We start from the raw sequence: 14928 nt of genomic DNA, 5'->3' as shown, positions 1-14928 counted from the left end.
TCGATCAAACTTCACTCCATCGTCTCACGACGAGCCACTTCTTCAACCTGAAGATCGGCAAAAGTAGACACAATTTGTGTCTGAATATCGGCGCGACGCCCCGGGGGGAGCCACTTCTTCAACCTGAAGATCGGCAAAAGTAGACACAATTTGTGTCTGAATATCGGCGCGACCCAAGGCTTCGAAGTGCTGCAACTGTGCCTCCAAATGAGAGATAGCTTCTGAGCAATGCTCAAAGCATTGAGCGTCACCCACACTCTTAACTCCGTCTAAGCCCACCTCTAGAAGAGGCCCGAAAGAACCAAAAGTGCCCCGGCCAACCATTACAACTTCAATTACCTTCTTCACAAGGCTGCTCAAATAGCCCAGGGAGATTTGAAGAAAATCAGGAGCATCTACCGGACTTGAAATAGCAATTGAAGATGGCCCCATAGTCCCAGAAGCAGGCGTACCAAAGTGTAGGTTAACAAGTGACTTAGGTGTAGAAGTCGCCGAAGCAAGGGAAACATCCAAGTGTGAAGGGCTTGATGTCAACGTCATCATGGCCTTCGCTTGGGATGAACTCGGTACACTAACCACCCCTGTCGGTGCAAGTGAGATCTTCATCAGTGTTGTCGGTGGAGCAGTTATCATGGACAAGTCAGGCAGAGGTTGCTCTTACAAAGGAGCTGACACCTGCACAAGCTGTTGTTCAAGAGGAGGGGTTACAGTGGTAGTCTCGGGAGTAGGTGAACCTGCACGCAAAAAGTCTGATGCGGAAAGAATGTGTAGAGGAATGTAAAATAGATCAGGCTTACCGGAGATATAAAAGGGAGTATAACCAGATGCTTTATCGGATGGGACCTTGGGAGCATCATCAAAATAAGTGATGTCATCTATAGACTCATGCCTTCTTCCTCCCTGTCATCACCAGGCATATTGTCAACTCCAACTTGCTCATTATCTCTATCTCCATCAGCTACATCCCCAGACGAGGAGGCTTCATAGTCTACTTCCTCTTCGTCATCACATACAGCTGAAGACTCGGGAAGACTTATGACGGCAGCCGATTTAGTCATAAGTCCCGTTGTCGGACTAAGACTTGAACCGCCAGCCGATGGCATTAGTGCCAAAGGAGGAGGGGATAGATTCTCTTCACGGCCCTTTGATTCTGACATAGGAGCTTTAGGAGGGTCTACTGCCGGAGTAGATTCTACATCTGTAGCCATTAATTCATCCTCTTCATCATCGGAAGGATAGTAATAGGAAGCTTCATTCGATAGGGCTGGACCATGTGAACGGAGCCCAGCTCTATGTGACAGGCCTGCAACTGAAGATTCATGATGTTCTTATTCTTCTACCTCTCTGATAGCGTCGGCCATCAATTTTAGTTTCTGCTAGCCTTTAGCAGGAGGAGACCCAATCATCAACTTCTGGCGGGTCTGCTTATCGTATTAACCAGTTTCATCTGCTGAGAGTTTCCTCTTTCCAGCCGCTCTTGTTGTGGGAGTGTCAACCACTCGGGGTTGTTCCACTGGAGCAGGCTCAGCTGCTTTCTCCTCTTCTTGTTCAGCAGATGGGTCCTCAACAGATAAGTACTCTTCGATCCCTCTCAGATGAGACATCTTAGACCCCCTCCTCGAAGCATACATACGTCTGATCTCCTTCAGATAAGATGTATTCAAGTTGTAGTCAGGAACTTGAGAAGCAGTAGAATACCAATTACAGAAACCCATGGAAGTATAGGAGTTGGGTGTCTTATGAGGAAGCTTGAAGACGGCCTTGGTGCAACCAGCCACAGAGTAGTACCAAGCTCTGGCCCCTTCATACAGGTTGCTTACAATCGCGAGCTGAGGTTGAGGGTTTCCAACATACAGTTGATCATACCCAAATTGTCTAGCAAACCTATAGGGTTGGTAGGGCTCTACGAAACATTTGCCGCCTTTCCTGAAAATCAAGTAGCCTAGCCTGATGGAGAGGAGCAAATAAAAAACACCCTCATTTAGCTGAGTGAATCCATTAGGACCTGCCACATCCTGATACTTCGCTCCTTATACCCCACCATCAAAATTGGGAAAACAGCGGAAGATGTGGTAGTTGGTGTCTCGCGACAATATTTGGCGAATTCTAACCATATACGTCCATACCCACTTTGCAGATTCCAGTCATTGTACAAACAGGGTGAATGAGTCGCCTGGAGGAGAGGCTGCACTCATTAGGGGAGGATAATGAAGCACGTACCAAGCCATTAAATAAGTGTAAGGCAATGGTATTCGGGGATTGGGAGTTCTGAAAGTCTTGTTACCACCAGACTCCACCTCCATAACATTAACAAAGTCCACGGCCAATTCACGTAACCCGCTCTACAAGCAGCCTACCATGGCATAAAGTAAATTCAATGGCCTCCCGTGCACCAAAAGAACAACTGGGTAAATCACCTCAGCAACAAGAGCATCAATTGGTCTGGTGGGGACGACACATCGCTTGATCCATAGCATCAGAAATCCCGCCAACAGAGCCATGTCTGAGATGGGAATCTGGGCTTGATAGTGAAAGCTTTCAAACTATGTGTGAGCCGGGAAAACATCCTCCTTGGCTTCGTTGGTATAATGGGAGGTTGCAGCATTGATTCGGGCCTGAATCTCCTCTAAGGTGCTTGCAGACAATCTAGTCACCGGAGCCCTCTTATCTGTCAAGTTCTGGAATAAATACTCCACCCAAGATACTTGTTTTATGCCGCCTCCTCGAGCCCCTGTCTGTTGCATGCAGATGTAGAAGTGACACATGACTTCCCAAAGGGTGGAATAAACTTTGGGGCTGGTTTTTCTCAAAATTTGAAGTCCGTTGATCCTGGAACAAACTCTACATATGGTAAGTCCCCAAGAAGACGTGTCACGCCCCGCTTCCCAAAATACAAGGGAATCGGAACGTGAACAAGCCCGCGATGTATTATATCAAGAAGATTAAATAAAAATAAATATTTCTCCTCAATCTAATACGCTAAGCGTCTAGAAATAAATACAATGCGAAGTCACAGGTCCCCGATCACAATTAGTAAGAATATAATGAACAACACAGAATGAAATAATACATATCGCAAATGAATATCATCCCAGGCATAATATTCGGGTAAACATGCCCTTACACAAAACTAAACAAATAAAATACTGAAGAATATAGAATACACAGATCAAATAGGATGGAAGGTAGTACAAAAGAAAACTAAGGACCAATAACAAAGCTTCGTCTTCTTCTTCTGCTCCGTCTGCAAGGCACTCCTGCTGAGAATATCCTGGTTCTGGCGTATCTCCAAGCTGGACCTGTTCTTCCACTAAGTCTGATGTACACCAGAGAAAACATGTGTACGTCAGCGTGCATAGCACACGGCAAGACCCTACAAAACAAATAGAACGAACGAAAATCCAAATGGAAAACGATACGATAATAGAAATAACAAAGGAACCTACAACTGAAAATGCAACAAAATCAGCATGCAAATTCACTACTAAAACATGATAGACATAAAACATCCAAAAATCAATCGAGTAACGAAATTATACTGCTAGCGATCAGACTAATCATCCAAGTAACACGGCATACACTAGATGGAATTAATATCTAAAAATCTACAACATGAGTCGTAGTACGTCGAGCAAAATAATCCAAACAAGGAAACCCTCATGTATATACCATATGTCTCAAATTATAGATAATTAAATATTAATCTCAATCTATGTATGAAAAGAATATAACTGGCCTACATCTCACAAGAATCCATAAATCATTCATGTAACGAAGTCATGTAACTAGCCATCCTATGTCATCTCCCTGGTCCACGTCTTACTAGATTCAAAGTTCACATTATCGGATATCTGGTTAACAACCACATCTCACTAGTACCTCAGACCCACCCCAGTGTGAAACGTTTCACTAGTGCGTGCGTGGAAATAATCAATAATCACAATATCACCGTTCCTCAGACCCACCCCAGTGCGAAACGGTTCACTGGTGCGAGTCTGGAAATAAACAACAAACATATCCGATAACATGAACCCAGACCTTCCCATCCCAAGTCCAAGTCAACAACTCATATCTCACGGGTCACTATGGTCAAGCAATACACACGATAACTATAACAGGGTATAAATGCCATGAATACTATGTAACAGTGCCATGAATCATGAACATGAAACGTGAACAAAGATGGAACTATAACTATCAAATAATTACGCATGAAATCTCACAATTTCCAATCGTCATGATCATAAATTTATTTATTCCAAAAATTCTTTTAAAAAATCTTTCTCATTATATTAATTCAAAACTAACCCCTTTTTCAAAATCGACTTCTTTTCTTATAATAATAATTTTAAAATAAATCTAAAAAATATTCTTTTTATTAAAAGCATCTCGTAATTAATATCGTTCATCAACAAACTCATGCATGTAATTACAAATCACAGTCTAATCCATAAAATCAATTACTAACGGATATAAATAATAGAATATCAAATCAAAGGAAACGGGATCTTGTATATACTTAAATTATGACAAATCTAATATTATATTGAGATAATCAAACGGGATTATGGATATTGCGCCATATCAATTTATGATAAATCAAAAATATAATAAATAGACAAATCGAGAATAGGGGATCTTGCCTACGATGTCGAGGGGGCTGTTTCGTGACATCACTGGCAGTGAAACTCGGCGGCGCCGATCGTCGCTGTCGGTGTGGCAGATCGGCGGGAGGCTTGGGCGGTTGACGGGGATCTGGTGTGTGGAGTTCGTTGTCTACGGGGCTGGCTCGGTTGCGGCGAGAAGATGAGCTTGGTGGAGTTGGCATCGCAGGGGACTCCGGCCGGAGGGAAAGGGCTGCTGTAGTCAGAGCTAAGGGGAGGGGGAGGCTCGGCGACCAGGGCTGGACAACGGGCTCGACGCTGGGCAGCGGGAGGTGCGTGCGGTGGCTAGAGATGGGTGGCTCGGATTTGCGGTCAGGGGGGCGGTGTTCGCGTGGTTGAGCGGCGAGGAGGGCGGAGCTCGAGGGTGAGAGAGGGAAGCGGCGGCTCAAGAAGTAGGGGCGACGGTTCAGGACAAGACGCGGGTGGCTGGAGGCGGTGCAGGCAGAGGGCACGCGAGGGGTTCAGACGGTGCTCGTGGCAGTGGTTGGCGTGGGAAGTTCGTGACGCCGAGCGAGGGATCTGAGAGAAGCGTCAGAGAGAGGGAGAGAGAAAAGGAAAGAAAAAGGGTCGGCGGTGCTAAAAAATGAAAATAAGAAAAGAAACGAAAAAATATATATAAAATATTAGTTAGGGTTTGGTATTTAAATGAAAAATAATTAAAATAAATAATTATAGGTATTTAAAAATCAAAATAATTACGGAATAATTATTTACAAATAAAAATGTACATGTTGTGCTAATACAACAGTTGATACGAAATAATCAAAATATACACATATTGTACAATTAAACGAGAATAATTAATAATAAAAAATATATTTACTTACATTTAAAATCAAATAATTATGGGATAATTATATACACAGTAAAACGTACCAGTTATACTAATACGATAGATAATACGCAATAGTAGAAATAATACAACTATTTGTACAAATAATATGTAATAATAATACAACGTATTATAAGAAATAATACTTAATAGTAAAAACAATACAACATATTATTTAAAATAATACGTAATAGTATCTATAACACAACAGATTAATTCCAAAAATTTTCACTGCTCAAAATAATTTATAGATATTAAAATCATTTATATAAATATAAAATTTGAACTTTAAAAACATAGAAAATTCTAGAAGGCGGAGAAAATACAAATACTTTTCCAAAAATAAAAATTTAATATTTTAAAATACCAAAAAATTATTGTAACTAGTATCAAAATTCATGGTCCTTACATTCTACCCCCCTTAAAACAAATTTCATCCTCGGAATTAAAATAAAAGTAATGCAGAAAGAATCCAAGGACAGAGATATGGAACGATATCCATAAACAGAGGAGAATGTAAAACAAAACTGACACAAGGTAAGATACAAGATGTGATAGCTAAGATATCGCTATCGCATTTTAGACTCGCAACAAAGTCCAAACAAATACTATGATACAACATATTTAACTGTGTGAACTTGTTATATAGTACTTGTAAATATATAAACAATCTAATCAGTATAAAGTATAAGATAACCAATAATATACAATCAAAACAAATAGGTACAATATAAATAAATAATCATATAGAGTGAATCATACAAATAATATACAAGCCAAAACAAATAGGTACAATATAAATAAATAATCATATAGAGTGAATCATACAAATAATATACAAGCATTCATAGAAACAAAGCAGAAACATATTAAGTCATATAGAGTGAATCATACAAATAATATACAAGCATTCATAGAAACAAAGCAGAAACATATTAAGTAAGAGTAAAAGTCATGTAAGAACATTAAATCTAAAGCAAACACAAAAATAAGTAAAATACAATAGAAACAGACAGAAATATAAACAACATAATAAGAAAAGTAAAAAATGTAAAATACTTAACAGTTTAAACAAAACATAATAGCATGGTATAACAATGGTTAATCAAAACAAAAAGAAATTTAATTATGAAAAACACAATCAATAAAGGTTCAAACTAAAGAAATTAAAAACACAATGTGAGATACAAAATCAATAAAAACGAGTAAACGAACGAAAAACAACATCAACAGGATCATATAACATACTAGAACAATATAATAATGAGTTTAAATTAAAGATAATAGGAAAAGCAATCATAAGGCAATTAGAATAATAATACATACTGAATAAATAGAAGTAAAAAGAAAACATATTTAATTAATGGAATGATGAAAAGTAGTCTGAAACATAGAAAAGATACAAAGGCAGTCAGGTATAAATAGCTAAACATAATTATCAAAACAATTATACAATCAAATAATCATGTAAAGCAGTATATAAAAATTAGCAGATAAACAATTCATTACATAAATATTGGGAATTTACAAATTATATACACAGAAATTAGAATGCGACAAACAATATATTCATGTAAAAATAAGCAGCACAATGCAAGTGGAAAATTAGAAGGTAATCGAACATAAACTAAAAAGATATGATTTACAAAACAATACAAAAACAGACAATCATGTAAAGACAAAGTGGTATGACACAACAACATATAAGAAAATGAATTATATGTAGTATATCATATAAAAAAATAATTATAGACATATATCGCAACAATAATTATCGAAAAACATACCTTATATAAATATTATGACTACTGGATACATAAATATCATGACTAAATAAATAAAGTAGACAAATCTGAACAAGAACCAAATGTAAAAGTACGTATTAAAATGAATAAGAAATTGTATATAAAAAATAAGTAAACAAAAAATAAACAAAACTAAGAAAGATAAAATGATTGATAAATTAAAACAAACACCGATGATGCACGTAATTGAAAGTAAAGAATGAAATAACATATACTAAATGAAACTATTTTATGTGTAATAAAACAAGCTAGCAAGATAATAATGCACTTATAATATAATATGCAATAGTGGACAATGATAATGTAAAGTGACTGAAAATATACTAAAGCACGAGAAGTGCGCAATAATATACGTGAAACATGATGTGATACAACACTAAAACGTACATATTACTAAATATGAATATAAACAATTATGATAAAAAACTAAATAATATAACACAAACTAAAAATGATATATAAAATATAAACATAATGATCATCACACAAACATAAACCGATATAATTATATAAAGTCAATAGTCATGTTCAGTTGAAATCATGAATATTATTGGTCAAGTTAACAAGAAGCGCACATAATCAACAAATTAAGATTTACACAATCACTAATAAAAAGCATTTATGTTAATCATATATATGCATAAACAAATCAAGTATATGAATTCAGAATAATAACATAGCGAACAGAGTCACATAAGTCAGTTAGAATGCAAGAAGCGAACAATTCAAAAATACAACATTTAATAAGCAATATGATGGATGATAAATACAAAAATATAGTTGTAGTTATAAATAATAATTTGAGAGCATATGGCAGTAAATAATTATCTTACAAGACATAATGCTAAGTTAATATTAAACATGTTTATATAATATAGAAAATAAAATCATCATATATAATCAGCGTTAAAAACAAAACATATACATAATATTAAGCACATAAAAGTCTGAATATTCATAGTATAAATCATGCTAACAAGTTAAGTTATAGGAAAGTAGTCATAAAATATTATATGATAAAATAGACGTAAGAGTAAACAAGTGATTCAAAATAGGCATATTATATAAACATAGTAAGGACATAATCATATTTGTATTTGACAACAATATAATAAATCAAAAGTATTAGTAATATTCATGAGATAAAATAATAAATATAAACAAGATATGATAATAATAATTATTACTGGATAAAATTAATTTAGATATTGCAATATATGGCATCATAGTCAAAGTCGCATAAATACAATTAGCATAATTATACATAAATAAGGATGTGTAATACACAAAACACGAACTATGGAAGATAAAATAAATTTATAAATAAATGAAAACTTAAGAAGAGCATAAATTCGTATAATAAAAACATCGATATATTGTAGATAAACATACAATAAATGATTGATGAACATGTGAATATAAACACCGATAATACATGAAATAGAACATGATTAAACACAGTTGATACTAAAAATGATGAATGACTATAAATCAACAAAAAATAAACATCATAAATATAATAATCTATGTGAATACACTATAATGAAAATAATGAATAGAGAATGAACAACAACTAATAACACAATAAAGGTCGTAAAAATCTAAAAATACCATAAAATAAATACTAAAAAAATAACGAGCGTATACAATGTATATTGTCACATGACAAAATAATACATATCGAAAACGAAGCAAACAAACAACAAATATGTAAATACACTATAAACAACCCATGAGTAAATGCTATACCTACCTACAAACGCATATTAGAATTACCTCTCATTTTAATTATAAAAGGATAATAATTAATGTAACAAATAACTATATAATTTGTAACTCAACTCTAAACTTAACAATATAAATAATGCAGAAATCAATACAATCAAACAATATATAATCCAAATCAAAGAAAATATAGTGTAAAAATAATAACATATAAAATAATGATCGACGTGAGGGTAGAGAATTATAGGAAGAGAGCGTGTAGTCGCGAAGCGACGAGACAAGAACAGTGGAAAACTCAGGAGTCAAAAGAGTAATAAGATAGGGACGAAACGAAATCTATCAAGAAAATAGGATAAGGGCTCAAGAATAGTCTCACGGATGAAATCATGATATACGTCTAAATTGTCCATTATATTCTCACTAGTGAGGAATCGGGACCGTGACCTGCATGGGCCACCAAAAAACCTGTCACGCCCTGCTTTCCAAAATACAGGGAAATTAGAACGTGAACAAGCCCGTGATGTATTAGATCAAGAAGATTAAATAAAAATAAATATTTCTCCTCAATCTAATATGCTAAGCATCTAGAAATAAATACAATGCGAAGTCACAGGTCCCCGATCACAATTAGCAAGAATATAATGAATAACACAGAATAAAATAATACATATCACAAATGAATATCATCCCAAACATAATATTCGGGTCAACATGCCCTTATACAAAACTGAACAAATAAAATACTAAAGAATATAGAATACACTGATCAAATGGAAAGGAAGGTAGTACAAAAGAAAACTAAGGACCAATAACAAAGCTTCGTCTTCTTCTTCTGCTCCATCTGCAAGGTACTCTTGCTGAGAATATTCTGGTTCTGGCGTATCTCCAAGCTGGACCTATTCTTCCACTAAGTCTGACGTACATCAGAGAAAACAGGTGTACATCAGCGTGCATGGCACACGGCAAGACCCCACAAAACAAATAGAATAAACGAAAATCCAAACGGAAAATGATACGATAATAGAAATAACAAAGGAACGTACAACTAAAAATCCAACAAAATCAACATGCAAATTCACTACTAAAACATGATAGACATAAAACATCCAAAAATCAATCGAGTAACGAAATCATACAGCTAGCTATCAGACTAATCATCCAAGTAACACGGCATACACTAGATGGAAATAATATCTAAAAATCTACAACATAAGACGTAGTACGTTGAGCGAAATAATCCAAACAAGGAAACCCTCATGTATATACCATATGTCTCAAATTATAGATAATTAAATATTAATCTCAATCTATGTATGAAAAGAATATAACTGGCCTACATCTCACAAGAATCCATAAATCATTCACGTAACAAAGTCATGTAACTAGCCATCCTATGTCATCTCCCTGGTCCACGTCTCACTACAGTCAAAGTTCACATCATCGGATATCTGGTGAACAACCACATCTCACTAGTACCTCAGACCCACCCTAGTGCGAAACGTTTCACTGGTGCGTGCTTGGAAATAATCAATAATCACAATATCACTGCTCCTCAGACCCACCCTAGTGTGAAACGGTTCACTGGTGCAACTCTGGAAATAAACAACAAACATATTTGATAACATGAACCCAGACCTTCCCATCCCAAGTCCAAGTCAACAACTCATATCTCACGGGTCACTATGGTCAAGCAATACACGTGATTCTCAACTATAACGGGTATAAATACCATGAATACTATGTAACAGTGCCATGAATCATGAACAGGAAACGTGAACAAAGATGGAACTATAACTATCAAATAATTATGCATGAAATCTCGCAATTTCCAATCGTCATGATCATAAATTTATTTATTCCAAAAATTCTTTTAAAAATTCTTCCTCATTATATTAATTCAAAACTAACCCCTTTTTCAAAATCGACTTCTTTTCTTATAATAATAATTTTAAAATAAATCTAAAAAATATTTTTTTTATTAAAAGCATTTCGTAATTAATATCGTTCATCAACAAACTTATGTAGGTAATTACATATCATAGTCTAATCCATGAAATCAATTACTAACGTATATAAATAATGGAATATCAAATCAAAGGAAACGAGATCTTGCATATACTTAAATTACGACAAATCTAATATTATACTGAGATAATCAAACGGGATTATAGATATTGCGCCATATCAATTTATGATAAATCAAAAATATAATAAATAGACAAATCGAGAATAGGGGATCTTGCCTACGATGTCGAGGGGGCTGTTTCGCAGCATCACTAGCGGCGAAACTCAGGGCGACACGATTGTCGCTATTGGTCGTTGGAGATCGGCGGGGCTTAGGGCGGTTGACGGGATCTCGTGGTCAGAGTTCAGGCATGGCTGAGCTCGGTTGGGGAGAGAGGAGGAGCTGGTGGAGTTGGTGTCGGAGGGGACTCTGGTGAGGGGAAGGGCCTTGCCCTGTACGTTCAGACGCCGTAAAGTGGGGGAGGGCCTCGCCTAGCGAGGGCTAGGACAACGGCTCAACGCGGTGGCAGCGGCGAGGTGGTGCGTGTTGGCTGGAGATGGGGTAGCTCGGCATTTGCGTTCAGGGGGTGGCGGGCTTCGATGCGGGTTGAGCGGCGCGCAGGAGGGTGGAGCTCGAGGGCCTGCTGAGCAGCGGAAGACCGGGACCTGCGCCTCTCAGCTGCATTATGTCAGTTGCCGACGATCGGTTCATAGCGGGACGCGAGGGTTGGAGCCCGTCTGTCGTCAGTTCATGGCACAGAGTGCGGAGGCGCATATCGGGACATCTTCACGCCCTTTTGGTTGTGTGGCTCAGGCAGGACCTCCGCTGCACCCAAGTGCAATATATCGATACTAGTTTATAGCAATTAAGCGTTGGATTTATTGTTCGCGGGACGGCGAGCTAGGTAGATTCTGAGAAGAGTGTAAATATAGTTGCATGATTGAGTGATGTGTTTAAGAGAATATAAAGTATAATAAAATAGTCACTCCTCCCCCGTCCCAGAAGATTTTCCTATGTTTTTGGCTGGCTCAAGAGAGTTTGAAAAAAATTTGTATATAATATGGAGATTAGTTCATATATAAATGATTTTAATAAATACCTAAAAGAATAATATTATCGAGACTAGGATATGAATAAATAAATTTATTCTGAGTGAATATAATATATCTATATATACTAATATATCTGTAGTTTATAATTTATATTAATAATACTATTATATATTTACTAGTATTATATTTATATATAATAATTATGTTGTAATCATTACTATATTTGGATTTATATATATTATTTATTATATACTTTAAATATTAGTTTAGGCGTTTTTAGTGATTTAATTTGAAAAATTATATTATATACATATAAGATATAAATATATAGCTTTTACGGTTGTTAATTTAAAAATCATAAAATAATTACAGTAACAAATTAAATATATAAAATTGGTCTTTATACATATTATTGATTTGTTATAAAATTATAAAATCTGGCTACCATGTATGTGTACTAAATACCGCATACAGACTTATACTATACCGTGTATTGAATAGTCAGAACTAATTCACAAATATTCTTAGCGCGAGATTAATATGATGATTTATGATATTTAAATGAAATAAAAACTGTGATATTATACTATTGTACTTTATATCACTTTAAAAATTCAAATTAATTTAAATTTCGATTTTTATCGGAATTGGTATAAATATAATTGTTTTGCTATAATTAATTGTAATACTACTAATTATCTCAGATATATTAACAGTATGACCAGTTACAATTAATTTGAGGCATTATCGATAGATTAATACGCTAATTTGATACTACACCGGATGATGATAAGATAGACACATAATACAAACTATTGTGCCTACAAACTAAATCATGTGAATAATAATACAACGTATTATAAGAAATAATACTTAATAGTAAAAACAATACAACATATTATTTAAAATAATACGTAATAGTATATATAATACAACAGATTAATTCCAAAAATTTTCACTACTCAAAATAATTTTTAGATATTAAAATCATTTATATAAATATAAAATTTGAACTTTAAAAACATAGAAAATTCTAGAAGGCCGAGAAAATAGAAATACTTTTCTAAAAATAAAAATTTAATATTTTAAAATACCAAAAAATTATTTTAACTAGTATCAAAATTTATGGTCCTTACAAGAAGGCGTGAGATGTCATGCATCTCATGAAGAGCAAAGCCTAACTCCCCTACCGGAGTGAAAAAGGTACAGGTCTCGGGGTTGTATCTCTCCAATATGAAGAAGAAGTGATAATGGCTCTGGATGATCTCAAATTTAGTAGCCCTCACCGGAATCTTCAGGCCAGCTCGAGTAAGAGGTGTCTCCAACTCCTCCAAAATAGAGTTAGTTATCCGGGCCTACCACCCTGTCACCGGAGAGTGAACCCAGCCAGGAGTTCTAAATTCTTACGCGGGAAATTCTTCTTTCTTCGCCATAAACTTCTTGACAAAGGTATTCGCCGGACTGGACACTTTACCAATTGGGTATTCCTTGGCAAACAAGCCTGGTCATAAAGCCGTCACCTATCTGTTATAACCCGCTGTGTGAACCCCCTGAAAAGTTAAAGTTCCGAGAGCAACTCCATCTTGTTCCCTAACAAGGTCCCAGTCCATACGCCTTGGGATGGAGGCGCACTTGAAATATGATATGGGGTACATTCTCTCCATATTGGGTAAGAAAAGGTGACTGTCTCTAACTTTCCTCAGCCATTTGTAGTCCCCGTCATAAGCAACACCTGCTTTAAAGTTAACAAAATCCCCAAAGAGGAATCCTGATTTGACTAACGGTTTACGGCTTAGGGTCTCAAGCTTAGCGTCCGTAACCAATATCTGAAGAGTTTCAGGAGAAGCCTGGGTGATCCTCTCCACACGGTTCTTCTCAGTAATCCTAAAAATTGGGAGTTCTTGGCGTAGATTGAATGTCATGTTTAGATCCATACCACCTTCATGCCCAAAATGATGGTGAAAAGGGAGAGGCTCACAGGTATGGCGCACTACAAAACAAAGAAAAGAGTCAGACAGTGCAAAGGCAAATCAGATGCAGAGATCGAGCCTCGCGTTGAGAAAAATCAGATCGGAGATCAAGCCTCGCGTTGAGAAAAATCAGACGCGGAGATCGAGCCACGCGTCGAGGAAAATCAGACGCGAAGATCGAGCCTCACATTGAGAAAAATCAGACGCGGAGATCGAGCCTTGCGTCGAGAAAAATCAGACACAAAGATCGAGCCTCGCACCGAGAAAAATCAGACGCGGAGAATGAGCCTCACATCGAGAAAAATCAGACGCGGAGATCAAGCCTCGCGTCGAGAAAAATCAGACGCGGAGAACGAGCCTCGCGTCGAGAAAATCAGACACGGAGATCTAGTCTCGCATAAAAAAAATCAGACGCAGAGGTTGAACCCCGCATCGAAAAATCAGATGAGGAGATCTAGCCCCGCGTCAAAAAAAACCAAATGATAAAGTCCCAGCCCCGCGTTACTTAAACGAGTCTTTTCGTTGATTCAAAGATCAGAACTTGCCACAGCAAGTTTGGCAACCACAAAGTTCATACTCACCATCAATCAAAGGGATTTGAGGCGGCGACACGCCCGCCTGAGCCACGGCGCCGTTGGCCGATGCAGACAGCGACGAGCCCTGAGCCACAGTGACGATGGGCTTGAAGGGCCAAGAGACAACCTTCTTCTTGGGCACCATGGAGTTCGGTAGGTGGGGAAGATGAAGAGTATTCGCCGAAGACAAAAACGAAAATTTTTATTAAAAATTCAGAAGAGTCGAGTAACTCTTGATTTGACCCCCCAGTGGTCTATTTATAGACAGTTATGAGCTGTCGAATCAGGACGGGATTCTAG

This window comes from Asparagus officinalis, chromosome 1 (assembly GCF_001876935.1).
Source record: "Asparagus officinalis chromosome 1, Aspof.V1, whole genome shotgun sequence".
Lineage (NCBI taxonomy): Eukaryota > Viridiplantae > Streptophyta > Magnoliopsida > Asparagales > Asparagaceae > Asparagus > Asparagus officinalis.
The sequence above is the reverse complement of the archived record's forward strand: the minus strand, read 5'-3'. Positions refer to the sequence as shown.